The sequence below is a fragment of the Neltuma alba genome, unplaced genomic scaffold, assembly GCF_004799145.2.
Source record: "Neltuma alba isolate B1F8T4 unplaced genomic scaffold, ASM479914v2 tig00005136_pilon, whole genome shotgun sequence".
Lineage (NCBI taxonomy): Eukaryota > Viridiplantae > Streptophyta > Magnoliopsida > Fabales > Fabaceae > Neltuma > Neltuma alba.
Window position 1 is genome coordinate 280241 of NW_021633993.1, and position 16448 is coordinate 296688.

The following is a 16448-nucleotide window of genomic DNA, read 5'->3' on the forward strand; positions in this document are numbered from 1 at the left end:
TAACAACATGCATAATATCTTATATTTGTCATTTTTCTCTCCAAATCTAACGTTAGAACGGTTGCTTTAATAAAGACTTGTAGTGAAGCGCATTTATGTTTGAAAAATAGCCTAAAGTAAAGGAAAGCAAGTAGAAAAGATGTAAAAATATTATCTTTCAGATAATTAATGGAAAAGTTGAAGAATATAACAGCTTTATCGGAAGAAAAGAAAACAAGTAGCCTAACCAGATAATCAGTAGCAACAATTGTACTGACGAATGATGCATAACGTCATAAATTATAATGACGTTGATAGACAGCGTAACATTTTCTTACCATGCAAATAACATTTACTTTGAGCCTAACATTACATAAGCATCTTCGCACTTTCTATTAAAAAAATTTAGGCGAGTTGAATTCCGCATACTCATCAACATCAAGGCAAAATTCTTTTTTTTATTTTTATAACTCATAATATCCTCAAGTCAATTTGGATTTGAGACTAATATTTGTCAAACTAGGAGTGTTAAGATTAAAATCTTTCCAATAAGTATACTTGTTGGGATTTAAATTTGTATTCTCTTTTTTATGAAGTTGAAATTGTTTACTATATCAACCAATAGCTTGTTAGTTTCGTGAGAAGCGGAGAGGTTCCATGCAGTAGGAATCATCCATCTTATGAGGAGAAGTGGGATTGAGTGACATGTGGATTGTCACGTGTACATTTTTGGTCAAACAAAAATCTCTAGGCCAACAATATTTCCAACGTTCCACATCTAACGCTTATAAAAGAGTTAGATAATTAAATTGATAAGATTAAAAAAAATTAGTTAAATTGGTTATTTATAATAATATATTCTCTAACTTACTCTATGTAATCATATATATCAGAACTACCTCTTGGTGAAAATCCTTTAAAATCAATATGAATATTTTGAAGAAAACCTTATAAATTTGGGAGACAAATTTGACTGAAATCTTATATTTAAAATTAAATCTAAACTCCTAATTAGGTCTTATACTTAGGGGGTAGCATGTTTTTTTTTTTTTGGTTATCTCAAGGCAGAAATTGCATCACTTAAATAATAGTTTATGATACCCGGTTCTCTTGAAAAATCTCTTAAAAAAATGCACTTTAACACTAATTTTCTAATTCAACATCATATTTATTAATTAAATAAATATTTAAGAATACTACAAACAAGCAATGCATGCAACCTAAAGTAAAACGTTTTGAAGTCTATCATTATTCACAAGGAATTGGCTTTATGGAAAATTATATAATAGTGCATGACTTGTGAATTTAAAAAATTTCATATATTTTTTTATAGGGTGAAATATATTTTTAGTCTTTTAATTTTACACAGAGTTTCATTTTGTTCCCTTAACTTTAAAAAGTAAACTTTTAGTCCTCTAATTCTAAAATCAATAACAGAAAATTGTTGATATTGAGCTTTTGAATGTTGATAAAATATTACTACATGCTAACATATTAAGTTTAATTTTTAAAACAACCATGAATACTAAAAAATATCATTTAAGACTAACAATTTTAGGGTTAAAGGACTAAAAGTATACTTTTTAGAGTTAAAGGATTAGAGTGGAACTTTGTATAAAGTTAAAGGACTAAATGTATATATAAATATACTTTAGCCTTCTTTATACTACATCTGGTTCTTAATATAAAAACTAGTTAACTAATTTGAGTATATTAAGAAAATTAGTTAAGTTAGTTATTTGTAATAAATATGTGATGTCTTTCCTAAAATACTTTTGCTAATCATGCATATTAGCTAGAACTACCATTTGATGAAATATTTAATATATGCAACTACTACAAGGACTACCTTTAAAAAAAATAGATAAATGTGAGAGACAAAGTGAATTGAGATATTATATTTATGACTAAATTGAATGTCAAATTAACTCTTATATTAAGGATAAGAGATAGCATTTTGTAATGATAATCACTCTCTAAAATTTTCATCTATCAGCTAGCTAGAAAGAATATAGTCTAATATACAGTGGAAAAAAAAAAAGGCTATGTCTATTCTACACATATTTTATACAATATCAATATCGAACATGAAATTCTCTAGATTTCTCACTTGTGTAGGGATGTCATAGAATTCTCTTTATTTTTAACAACACCTAATGAAAAGAATTTCTTTATCTAATCATTAATAGGATGTCTTATTTTTTTTATTTTTTTTATAAGTTACTTCCAATATATTTTACACAAAACAAGAAAACCTTAAATCACTAACTCTCCTTTAAAATTCAGCAATTTTCAACTTTATTCTTTTTCTAATATACATTATATTTCTTAAAAATTAAGTCAATACAATAATAAATAAAGAATAAAATTATACATTCATATGAAAATTTTCTCTCTTAATTATCCTGTGTATAGGATCAAAAAATTTCTTCTGTTTCCTTCATAAATATAACCGATCTATCTACACTTTGCACATCAAACTGATGTCAAGATTTTCACAGGTGAGAAAATCACACTAGCTTACAAGTGAAAATTGTGTAAAAAGACCAAAATGAAATGAGATACTTCCTTAGAAGGACAAAGATTTACGGTTGAGCTTTAAGAATCATCAATACTGATATTCTTGAAAACCTCTTAAAACTCAATGTACTGTAGATTTTAGAATCTGCAATAAGTTCTGAGAATTGGTCCTTGAATATTTCACTCATCATTTGATCCTTTTGCACAATCTTCCCAACTTATAATTGGGATTATTTGGAATCCTTGATTGTAAAGCAGTGTAGGAAATTATCTTTGGGATCTTTTTAGTTCTTCTCTCTCGGAAAACTTCAAGAAATCTACATCCAAGCTGCACTCCATCACTACGTTAGAGATGTGATATATGTCGACAAGTTTATTGGAACATTTATGTCAAAATCATGGTAGGCCAACTTTGTTTATTACATTTTAAAAAAAAGAAGACAAAAGAAGAAGAAAGAAAAGTACCCACCCCACGCCACCAATCCCCAAACACGTGAGAACTGTTTTATACCAAGAGGAGAATAAGATATGAGTCGCCATAATTGCACAATCAGGTGAAGCAAAATGAGAGGCTTAACTATGTTTCACCTTCTTCTTTCGTCATTTCTGATCTGCTGCTTCGTACAGCTGCAGCAACCTGCCTATGCTATTAGAAAGGTAAGCAACCATAATTTGGTTCGTAATTGGTCGATTATAGTAGTATTATCCTGTCGTCATCGTCAACCATGCACCTTAATCAATTTCATCTTGCAGTCGCACGTTGAATACTTGGGATCACATTCTCATGGTCCGAAACCTTCCTCTGCTGATATGGACTCTGCCACAAGTTCGCATTATGATTTGCTTGCCTCCGTCTTAGGAAGGTACAGGCAAATTTCATAGACCTTTGTGACTCATTTTCAAAGTTACCATCTCTCCCTCTCTCTTCATTTTTTGGTCCTTGTTCTGTTATTTTTAAATCAAGCTGTAGTTCAATTATTTTGAATGCTTTAATTAACTTTTCTCTGTCTTTAAAGAATCCTATGTTCATCCGAATAGCTACGTGTTTGATTTGACAGTCATGAAAAGGGCCAAAGAAGCCATCTATTGCTCATATAACCGACACATCAATGGCTTCGCTGCATTACTTGAAGAGGATGAGGCAGCACAGATTTAAGTAAATTGTATATTGTATATGATGTATTGAATATTGATGGTGATGATTAATATACAATGGTTGGAAATTTTCACGCGGAAAATCCAAAAGTAGTGTCGGTGTTCTTGGGCCAATCTCATAAGCTGCACACGACCAGGTCATGGGGTTTTCTGGGGCAAGAAAGAAACGGAAGAGTCAGCTTGGATCAAAGGAAGATTTGGTCAAAATGTGATTATTGGCAGTCTTGATACCGGTAACTGTTTGGAATTGAAATGAAATATAGAGCTACATCTATACATGTCTCCCCTTCACCACTAAATTAAAGCTATTTAAGTTTCTACAAATCTGTAAAACATTTGCAACAAGAAGATTAATATTTTTCATCATTATCTTTTATTGGATAGGTGTTTGGCCGGAATCCAAAAGTTCCCAAGATGATGGGTAAATCCCGTTCCAAGGAAGTGGCGTGAAGGATCAAAATGCGAGCTTTATAGTCTGTCCGGCCCATGTAACACAACTCTCGTCAACGGGTTTCATCATAACTAGATTACAAGTCTATTGGCCGATCTTTGCATTTAGAACCGGAGGAATATTTTATAACAGTAATCATGTCATTATCATTCGTTCTATTTAAAAGAAAAGATTAAGACTGCCGATGAACACATTTCAGCTGGATAATGTACTTGCATTTTTTTTAAATAATAAAATGCGGATTTCTGATATCTAAAGTGGACTGGAAGGTGAACAAAGTCAAGGGTTGAGATGAAGGATCATTTGTATGCTTTTGGTCATGAAATAGAAAGCTGATAGGAGCAAAAATGTCCTATAACGCGTACGAGAAAAAGCAAGGGAGGCTTACAAGTGGAATCAGCGCTCGTGACGAGGAGGGGCATGGGACCCACACTCTGTCGACAGCAGGTGGCAACTTTGTGCGAAACGTCAGCATTCAGAACAACATCAATGGAACAGCCGAGGATCTCCCAACAAATACTTACAGTTATTTTGGGTCATATTTTACAATTAAAAACCGTCAAGTATACTGACGTCATATATTTCGACGACAGATATTTGATTGTTATTAACCATCAAATATTTAGATAATATTTGACGGTTTTAAATGAAAAACCGTCAAGTATTATTTGAATACTTGACAGTTTTTAAAAAAAACAGTTAACTGTTGCTCCTCAATACTTGACGGTTACCATTAAAACCGTCAAGTATTATGGAACAATACTTGACGGTTCTTAAAACCGTCAAGTATTGTCCAATAGTTGTAAACAATACTTAACAGTTACTATTAAAACCGTCAAGTATTAGATTAAAACTTGACGGTTGTTACCAAAGCCGTCAAATATTATAATAATACTTGACAGTTTTACATAATAACCGTCAAGTATTATGGAATTTTTTTTTAATACAGGTTCTACTTTGCCAGCAGGCCCCTGCAATTATGAAACCTTATACAAAGTAGCATATTTAACAGAACTAGGCTAGCATTCAAACCAATAATTTAGCCATATGAATGTAAACACACATGTATGAGGCAGAAATTTACATTATATACATCTTAATTAATAGGAAACCAACTGTCATATTAAAAGAACTTGTGTTTAAGGCAAGTAAAAAATCTGGACAAGTACAAAAGGTGAACCAAAACCAAAATTGGCCAATTGCCAAAGCTGTTCAATGCCAAAAACTAACCAATAGCAAAAATGAACCAAAACCAAAATTGAAACCAAAGTTGTACGTGTCTTCTACTTCCTTATCTATTTTGTGCCCACTGACGAAATAATGTCATTGCCAACTCTTCAATAATTTCTTCCATCTAAGCGGATAAATACATTGTGCAATATGTATTGACAAAGTATTGTATGCAACCACAAATTATATTAAAGTTAGATATAAATGTAAAGCTATTGTAAGTACAATTCTTAAATATATAAATTGAATTTTAACAAATACATATTACCTGTGTAAGGATTGTGTCAACATTGTGCATAATTATCTCTGTCATAAATTTCATCACGCAATACCCACAATCGGAGCTTTTATTGGGCTGATGTGAGCACTATAAAGAATGGAAAAGGAAATAATATTAGTCGATCATATAAATAAACCATATTTAGTAGAATAGTAAATAATAGTAATGAATACCTTCACTTTCTTTTATGAGAAGGTATCGTCAAATTGGCCCTTTTTTACTGGGGGCAGGGTAAGGCTTGATTTGTGCGTTATAGCCACAAAGCCCCAAGAAGACAATAAAATTGAATATTAATGATTGTCAAAAATTAGATTGAAGCAAGAAATTAAATTAAATTTAAATAATAGATATAAGTGTTACTTATTGAACAATGAAGCCATAAATGGTCAATTGGTTGGATCCCTATAAAGAGAATTGAGATATCAAATCCTCAGCTTTGTGGGATTGACCACAATCAGCATCTAGTGTCCCCTAAGTATAAGAAAGACAATTAGAACAATTACAAAATATTTGAAAATAAAAGAATTTAAGAAAGTTTAGTATACTACGTACCCTAATTGATAGTAAGGTGCCAAAAACAAAGTCTCAACCTTTGCTGCCCTAGAAATGAAGATATCTATCAAGTCTCTGGATAAGTCTTTCTTCTTTATATCAGGTCCATGGCCAGTAAAAGTGTGGGGGTTGATAATCTTGAAATTGTCATCAAGGCCACTGGGGACTATAAAGTTCTTGAAAAGATAACTAAATCAACAAACAAAGATATCAATAGAATAAATGCTCAAGTACTTAAGTATTTAATTAAGGTTTTAACAAATACCTGATATAAAAGTTACAGGCATTTATGCTGGCCATTTTATGTGTCAGAATTTCTTTTAATACATCATTTGTGATGAACCCTGACGAGGGTTGACCGTAGACCTCTAACTCAAACTCTAGGGGAATCATGAAATTCTCGTTATGTTCTAATCTAGCCCCAACTGCATATTCCTCAAGACATATTCAGAGTCCTGATGATACCACTTGAACGGGCTCAGAGGATTGCTTCTGTGGCAATGATAATGAGTGATCGCCCAATAGGCTCTTCTTTCCCTTAGACTGACAAACAGACTGTTAGTAATTAAAACAGCGTTTATTTTAAATCAACCGAATGTTTCAACCTATACATATATACCTTTGAAGGATGTCCTAACATAAGAAGATGGCCAGGCCAAGCAACAAAGCTACCCACTGCTTGAGCCACTGTCTCTACATCTAGGGTGGGCATCGGGAGGGCATAATTAGGATCAATAGTAGTGTTTAACTGCAACCTCACATAATCATCAGGGAGAGGCACATTATGAGTCATGTTCTCCCCCAGTAAATTGAACGTGCGGCCCGTTGCAATAGTGTGATGTTTAGGGCTATCCGCCATACACTGAACATCTGCTTCACCCTGATTTAACATAGGAGACAAGTTAGTATGATATAAAAATAATTGAATGTAATCATATAAACACAAGAAGTATTATACCTCAGGTAGCAAGGGGAATGTGCAGCTGTCTTTGCCACTTGGGTTGAGATTCGGAGCCAGCTGTGGTGCTTGATTCTCAATCAACTGCTCGATTAGGAGCACTTGCGCTTTAACTTGCTCCTTTAACCAGTGTGTTTCTTCCTTCAGCTCTATAAACATAGCAGAGGAAGGCGTGCACGATGAAGAGGGCTTTTGTCGGTACCCAAAGTAATCCCTCTTGGTGACTCCATAACCAACACCTCTAAGAAAACCAGGATGATCAGGAGTCCCCAATGCCCTCCTCAGTATATCCTAGTCATCTACAGAATATGGCCCTGATGAAACTTCCTAGGATAAACTCTCCTGCACAACAAACATTGTTAGAATTCATACTTTGAGATATTTGATAACGTGAGGATTATTTAATTTAGAATAAAACTCACCATCCTATCCATAACCTCCTTAATGCGAGGATTATTGATTTGGCCATCTTTATTTTGCCTGGCCAATGCCCACAGCATTTGACAGGATACAGTGACATTTGATCCCTCTTTTTGAGTCACCTCTTCCCCGAGGCCAGCATAACCCAAGCACCCTTTTTAGTAGGGATATTGATTCTTCTTTACCCTTACCTTATTTTGGGCGCTTGATTCCTGCAAAAATAAAGTAGATTCCAGTTAAACAAAATGGACTATTTAATTTAGAATTACGCAAGGATTATTACTTGAAATTGACTATCGCAACGTGATGTCACAAAAGCAGCCTAATCCTCTGGTTTGACCAAGTCTCGTATCAAGCTAGGAACCTCGGACTCGTGGGCTGTGGAAGGATCCTTTAAGTACTTGTGTGTCATAAAATAGCAGAAAGATCACAGTGCCCTCCTAGCCTTCCCCTCCACAAACTTCTTTCTGCTCTCATCTTTATCAAATCCAGACTGCAAAACACATAAAACAACACATTAGTGTGAGACAGCTTGTAAGAAAATAAAATTTGAGTTGTTATAATATCTTACTGATAAATCTGTCCAAATAGCGTCCCGCACTAAACGATCAACCCTCCTCTAGTGCTGCACTGTAATGGGCATGGTGCTTCATGCCATTGCCCCAATGTAGCTGATAAATTTATTTGACTGTACAGCTTGTCCTTTCTTAATCCACTGTAAGGCAAATTTCTTTCCTTCCATCCGAGCTTTTACCACCACTTGCATGACACAAAGCCCCCTCCGTATATATGCTGTCTCTTCCTGCAGTTGTCTCTCTTGGTTGGAGACATCCCTGGGCTGAGAAGGATTATCAGTGCTCGATCCACTATCGTCTGCCATCTGCAATGAAATTCAATCAAACAATATGAATTAAAACCCATTAAATGAAAATAAAGTTATTAATAACAAAATTGACTTAAAAAAAATTAAAACAAATAAAGTTTTCTATCAAGAATAATAAAGTTATTAATAACAAAATTGACTTAAACAAAGTTAAAACAAATAAAGTTTTCCATTAAGAATAATAAGAGAATTTACATGCATGTTTAAGTAAATCTTTTCCTTTTTTTTTACTCTTAGGTTTTTTGTATATTCTTCTTGGTTTGAATTGTTTTGATCTTCTTGCAAAACACTTTCCCCCTCTTTGAAATCCATATTCTGTCATTGTGATCGTGCCTGGCGTATATAGATTCATCTTCATTTAAATGAGATTCAAGTGATGTCCCTTGAAATGGATCATCTTTAACTACATTGTCTTCATACGCCGTCTCCTCATTCATTTTATTGGTCAACAAAACAATAGACCATCCTTTAATAGCTGAGTCTGGGGCATAGAAAACTTGTGTAGCTTGAGAAGCCAAAATGAAAGGCTCTTCCTTGTATCCTTCCTTATTCAAATTCAATTGTATGAATCCTAAGTCATCAATTCTCAATGCATTATTATTGTCTACCCACTTACAACTATATACCAGAACTCTGAATTCAATGTAATCCAACTCCTAAATATTCTCAATCACCCTAAAGTATGACATACGTGCATATACAGGATTTTTGTCTTTGGCACTTGATATATGCATCGTATTAGCTACAAGAGTTACGCCACTATTTTGCTATTTACTCCTATCTTCTTGCTCTTTAGTATGGAAAGTGAACCCATTGATAAGGTAGCTTGTAAAAGAAATCACATGTTTGCTCGGTCCATCTACCAACAACTTTAATTTCTTCAAATATTATACTTGCCATGCACGTGCTCTCTCAACTATGTTATAAATTGTTTATTGTATGTTTTGGTGTACCAACTTTCAAGTTTATTGGGATTATCCCTCTTTAGCTCATCAATATGCTTATCCACATAGTCCTCAATCTCTTCGGAGTTGTACAATACATATAGATGTGCTTGCTCCCACTATTGGTTTGAAATAGTTACAACTTTGTTTCCCATAATCTCTTCTCCATCCGTCCTTCCCTCATGACAAGACACTGAAACCCCAATATCACTTATATTTTTTAAGTAATGGATACAAAATTCAGTGGCCTCTTCACAAATATATCATTCTACGATACAATCCTCTGGCCAACTTTGATTTTTCACATACCCTTTCAATATTTTCATGTAACGCTCAACTAGGTATATCCATCTTAAATATACTGGGCCACACAGTTGGTCCTCTCTAACTAAGTAGACAGTTAAATGGACTATGATGTCAAAAAGGCCAGAGGAAAATACATTTCAAGTTCGCATAACGTAACTATGATTGGGGTTGCAATCTTAGCAATTTGCTGGGATTAATCACTTTACTGCAAAGAGACTTAAAGAAGAAACATAACTTCGTGATCGTTAATTGCACTTTATCAGGTAAAATAGCTCGTATTACCACTGGAATAAAGTTTTCCATCAAGACATGACAGTCATGAGATTTTAAACCTTTTAACTTCAAATCATTCATTGAAACAAGAGTACTAATGCTAGAAGAGTAACCTTCTGACAGTTTTACTGCAACTAAAAACTCACAAAAGCTACTTTTCTCTTTTCTAGAAAGTGTGTGAGTTGCTGAATGAAGAAATGTATGAGGTCCCTTATCCTCTAGTGCTAATTCCTCCCTTATCCCCATCTCAACTTTGTCGAGCTTCGCATTTATGACATCTTTAGTCTTCCTAGGAATATGAAGTAATGTGCCAAATAGAGTTTCACATACATTTTTCTCAATATGCATAGTATCAAGAAAATATCTCACATTCAGGGTTATCCAATATGGCAACATAAAGAAAATAGACCTCTTCTTCTACCTACTTTTCCCAACATGCCTCATGAAAGGTTTTCCAAATTCAAAATATATATCTTTCATCTTTTGAAATGTATCCTCCCCAATCAATGGTGTAGGTGCCTTACCTTCTTCTAAATTCCCATAGAAATATTTTTTTAAATCGCTGGTAAGGATGATCATGATGCAACCATCTGCGATGTCCCATATATGAATTTTTCATTCCATGCTTTAACCTTATGGAATCTGTGCTCTCTTCACAAATGAGACAACCAAGTTGCCCTTTAATGCTATACCCTGAGAGATTACCATAAGCAGGAAAGTCATTAATTGTGCCAAACAACACATCTCTCAACTTGAATGTTTCTTCCTTATATGCATCATATACATCAATTCTATTCTCCCACAATACTTTTAAGCCTTCAATTAATGGAGCTAGGTATATATATCTATGTCATTTCCCGATTTCTTTGGCCTAGAGATTATCATGGACATCATCGAATACTTACATTTCATGCATAGCCATGGAGGAAGGTTATACATAAATACAATCACTAGCCATATGCTATGGGTGCTGTTTTGCATCCCATACGGGTTCTGCTTTGCATCCCATACGGGTTCATCCCATCAGTGGCTAATGCAAAGCAAAGATTTCTATCTTCTTCCTCGAATTCAGAATACTCAATGTCAAACTTCTTCCATTCTGGAGAATCAGCAGGATGCCAAAGCATGCCATCTTTAATCCTTTCATCCACATGCCACCTTAAATTTCTCACATCTTCTACATTACTATACAAATGTCTGAATCTTGGCAGAATGAGAAAATACCATGATGCCTTCTTCAGGCTCTTCCCATTCTCTTGGTAGCGCGATGCATTACACTTAGGACACTTGATTAGTGACTTATACTCCTTCCTAAACAAAATGCAATCGTTGGGGCAAGCATGTATCTTCTCATAGCTGAGGCCGACAGAGCGCAACACTTGCTTTACGTCATACTTTTTTCTTGGAAGCTCATTTTCTTTCAGTAGTATTTGTTTAACAAGTAACAGCAGTTCTGTGAAGCTTGTGCCGCTCCACCCATTTCTTGCCTTCAAACTATACAGTTTCAACACTACAGACAATTTTGTGAAATCGGTACAACCTTCATATAGAGGTGTCTTAGTATCACACTTTAATCTATCAAACATTTCAGGACAATCATCAAGTTCCCGTCCAATCACATTGGTCATCTCCTCAAGACGGTCAACTTCACATATACTCATGTCAAAATTAGATGATCCATAACTTTTACTATGCCCTCGACTACTATTACTCGCATCTCTTGTCTCTCCGTGCTTTGTCCAATACTTGTAACTTTGATCAATTCTATTGATAATTAAGTAGCTCTCACAATCGGATGGCGAAATCCACTTTAGAAGGCAACACATAAGACCGGGGCAAATAATCCTATTGCGATCATTGGCGTGCTCAATCGCAAACCTAATAAAATCTTCTACCCCATCCCAATATTCCTTGATAGATGATTGGTGGACATCCATTCCTTGACCATGGTCCCCAACTAAGATGAATCATTTAGAGAAAAATGTGATCAGTGACTCAAAGATATTGTGAGAATTAAACAAAAATAGGAATTCAATACATGAGGCTATTGATCACATTTATCCCTCTTTAATTCTACTTGTTAACATCAAGTAATTCTAGTTGTTAGCAACTAGTAATTCAACAAAAATTCACTTTGACTTCAGTTTGAAAAATATTCTACTACTACTGATGTGCTATTCCATTTGAAAAAAATTTGGCACTATAATGGCTTATAACTTAGCATCCCCCAGGCTTTATACCTTCTATTTAACTTTAAATGAAGTATTAATTAAGTAGAAAACCAGCAGTAAGGCAATTTCAATATATAACAACATACAAATTAATTAACATTCAAAAATATAAAACATATAGTGTCAGTCAATTTCAATTACAAAAACAAAAATTAAAACATTAGCAATTTCAATGATTTAGCAAACAATTTATGGCTAAAACAGAAATTGAAAAAACCCTAAACCCAAAAACTAATCAAAATGCAAAAAAAACCCATTCGGCCGAATAGAAAAACTATAATGGAGCAAAAATAATTACTCATCCTATCATCATCTTTCAACTACAATCATTTCAAAGGAACTACTAAAGGAAATAAGGGGAGCGAGTGACCAAGGAGGACGTGAAGGGGGACTAACCTGAAGTGTAAAATCTAGAGAACAATGTGCGACAATGACGATACTGGAGGACGGCACAATGACGAAGGAGGACATGGAGGGACGATGATGAAGGATGATCAATAAAAACAAAGGGAAAGGCCGAAAATGAGGTGGGGATGGCGGTTTAGAGGGTTGTAATGTCTCTGGGCACAGGTTAGGAACTAGAAGGGGCGCTAGAAATTTCAAGCCCACTAGAGCCAAATGAACAAAAATGGGAGTTTTAAAACATAGTACTTGATGGTTTTTCATTATAACCATCAAGTATTTGAGAAGAATATTTGACGGTTATAATAAAAAACTGTCAAGTATTATAAAACTTGATTGTTTAATGAGGAACCGTCAAGTTTCCTATGATAATACTTGACAATTATACTATAACCATCAAGTATTATCATAGGAAACTTGACGGTTTTAAAAAAACCGTCAAGTATTATCAAAGGAAACTTGATGGTTCCTCTGAAAACTGTCAAATTTTCTTTTGCCATACCATAATTGATAGTTTTTTGTTATAACTATCAAGTATTTAGCATCAAGTATTTCTAATTCTGTAGTAGTGTAGAGCTCATCTCGCAGTGTATAAGGTTTGTTGGGGCCGTCATAGTTCTGGAGATTGCACTGATGAAGATCTGTTTTTTGCTTTCGATTAAGCCATCAATAACGGAGTTGATATTCTCTCCATTTCTATTGGTCAGAGTGGCGTGCCGAATGTTAATGACATGTTGACCAACGGCATCTCCATAGGATCCTTCCATGCGATCTGTAGGGAAATCATAGTGGTGGGTGCCTCCGCCGGTAATGACGGACCAAAACCTGAGACTGTCACGAATGTGGTGCCTTGGATCTTCACTATTGCTTCTGGCTCCATGGACAGGGAATTTAGCAACAATATCACTCTTGGTAATGGCCGAATCATTAAGGTTCGTATCCTTCATTTCTCTTCTTTTAACAATTGCACGCATTGGTTTTGCCAGTTTCTTCTCTCTCAACTTTCTCGATGAATGTGTACATATAATCAGGGCACAAGTCTTGCCATAAACTCGATGTCTCAGAGGTTAATTCCTATGGTCGTTGCCAGCAATGTCAGGCTTCCTAATGCAATATTTCAAGATGCGTAAGAATGATGAATGAATTTCACAATTCATGGTTCTTTCTAAGCTTTGTAAACTGTGAGTAGTATGAATGTGTGTGTGCATTTTGGTTGCTCTGTTGCAGTCAGCTTTGTAGACCAGGAACACTTAATCCTCATAAAGCAAGGGGTCGCATATTGTTGTGCCAAAGAGGGAGGAGCCTAAGGCCTATGGATAAGGGTGTAGAAGCAAAGCATGTGGGCGTAGTGAAAATGATTTTACAAATTGACAAGTAATTGAACACACATACAGCTAATGCTCATGTCATTGATACTTCCAATCTTCCTCTAGAAGGAGGTAAGATTGAGGGTGATGAAGGTCAAGAGGCGTATTTCGGCAAAAAGTAATTAACATAAATCTTTCTTCTACGACCATCCATTTGGAATTGCTCTGAAATAAATATTTTCCAGTGACAAGAGCTCCATCATTTCTTTGTATACATATATATATATATATATATAATGTGCAGGAAGCCACTTGCAACAATGAATAATGCAAAAACATTCCTACCAATAAGGCCAGCTCCAAGAGTTTCTGCATTCTCATCAAGGGGACCCAATGTGATTCTTCCCTCAATCCTCAAGGTTATCAATCCATTCTCACACCCTGTACGTCCCCTAGTCATCAAGTATTGCAAGTCTTAACATTTGGCTTTTTTATTTTTCTTAATCTTTTATAGCCCAATGTAACAGCGCCAGGTCAGGATATAATTGCTGCTTATTCACTTGCTGCAAGTCCCACCAACCTAGATTCAGATAATCGTCACTTTAATTTCAATGCTTTATCCGGAACCTCCATGGCATGTCCTCATGTTGCTGGCATTGTTGGTCTTCTCAAAACTCACCATCCTAATTAGAGTCTTGCCATCTTGAAGTCGGCAATTATGACCACTAGTATGACATACATTGGCTAGTTTGTTTGCACGTTTACAATTTGATTCCTCTCTTTCTAACAAGTATTGAAAAAAAAAATGTTGTTATAACAAGCATACTGGATAACACCAATAGAATGATTGAGGATGAACAGGATGGTCGAGTAGCAACTCCGTTTCATTATGGCACAGGCTATTTCAAACCCAACATTGCAATTGACCCTGTACTGGTTTATGATCTCAAAACATCTGATTACCTCAACTTGTTATGCTTTTCTGCTTACGAGGACAGAATAATTGAAGCTATTAACTATAATAGGCCATACAAATGTCTAAGGTCTTACAGACTAGAAGATTTCAACTACCCTTTTATCTCATTGCCTTTTCTAGGTGTGAAACCCATTAATGTTACCCGTATAGCAACAAATGTTGGGCCTCCAGGCACACATACTGTAAATGTCAAACCTCCAAGAGGATTTAAGGTTGTTGTTATTCCAACAACTTTGACCTTTCAGAGGACAAACTAGAAGAAGAGCTAAATGGTTATTTTGCAGGCAACAAGTTTAGCCCAAACTTCGAAGCCTTCATTTGGAGAGTTAACATGGACAGATGGCAAGCATAGAGTGAGAAGTCCTATAGTAATCCCTCAACATGCAAAGATGGCTATGTAGATTTTGGTGTTGGTAGTCCACTATACGTGTTTGAGTAATAATATGAGATGCAGTAGTGTTAACTAGTGAATGCTCATATGTGTGTGAATGTACTCATCTTTGTCATATGTTACAACAAAAAGATAGGTCTACAATTTGTAGTAGGTGAGGTACTAAAAACCGGACTGGGTACTAATGGTTCAAACTCAGTTCGGAATCAAACCGGTCATGATTAAAATAATATAATTTAATTAGAATATAAAAAAAATTCATATTTAATTGTAAAAAAATATTTAAATAGAAAAAATGCAATACGCCACCAATTGATGAATTGAGTTATCTATAAGGAATATTAACAAACATATATTATTAATTAAATATTCTTCTAAAATAATAGAAGTAAAATTTAAAGCTTTAGATATAGAATATAAAAGTATAATTATAAAAGAGATATGAATAAGTATTTATCATTAAAAAATAAAAGTAACTAAAATGTAATGCCATTAAGCACTAACATTTATGAGCTTCAAATTTAAAATGGCTTGGCCGGTAAAAAATAAACGGGAGTTGGCATGTGAGGTAGAAACGAGTATGGGTGTGAGTAAAAAATTGGAAATGAAGTTGTTGAAAGTGTGACACAATGACCTATGACTCTTTTAATAAAAAGAAATGAAATCATGACCTTTTATGTATGATCAACGGTTACGATGCAATCTGCTTTCTCTCTCGGTAGAATAAAACACTTCGATTTGAGACGCCGAACTGTACCATGGATTTGAATCTGGTTTCAGAGTGGAAAGGCAAAGTTCGAAGAGGGACTCTGGCGTTCAACTGAGAAAAAATCAAAAAATTACTCAAGTTGCTGATGAGGAAACTTGGAATAGATCTCGTAATAGAGAATATCTGACTAGTTCTTTTTTCCCCCCTTCTCAGTTCTTCATTTTTTTCTATCTTCGTCTTCTTCATTGCTCTTATTTCTTTCTTTGTGTACTCCTTCACTTTTCTGGGCATATTTTCGTTTTCTGGCTGAGCATCCTTGTTGTTTTTCTGACCCGAAACAACCCAGCAACCCATCGAGTTTAATGGGTTAGGCCGAGTTGCACGGTTCAGGCCGAGTCACTTCCTCTCCGAGTTGATTGCTTGCCCGGACCGGCCAAGTGGCTGGGTTGCCATTTTACCTGTCTGAACCGCCTGTCCGGTT

At 34.9% G+C, this 16448-nt stretch overlaps 1 pseudogene; it reads left to right on the forward strand.

The window, feature by feature from the left end:
• The first annotated feature begins 3058 nt into the window (after positions 1 to 3058).
• On the forward strand, positions 3059 to 15124 carry LOC114746905 (subtilisin-like protease Glyma18g48580; annotated as a pseudogene).
• The last annotated feature ends 1324 nt before the right edge of the window (positions 15125 to 16448 follow it).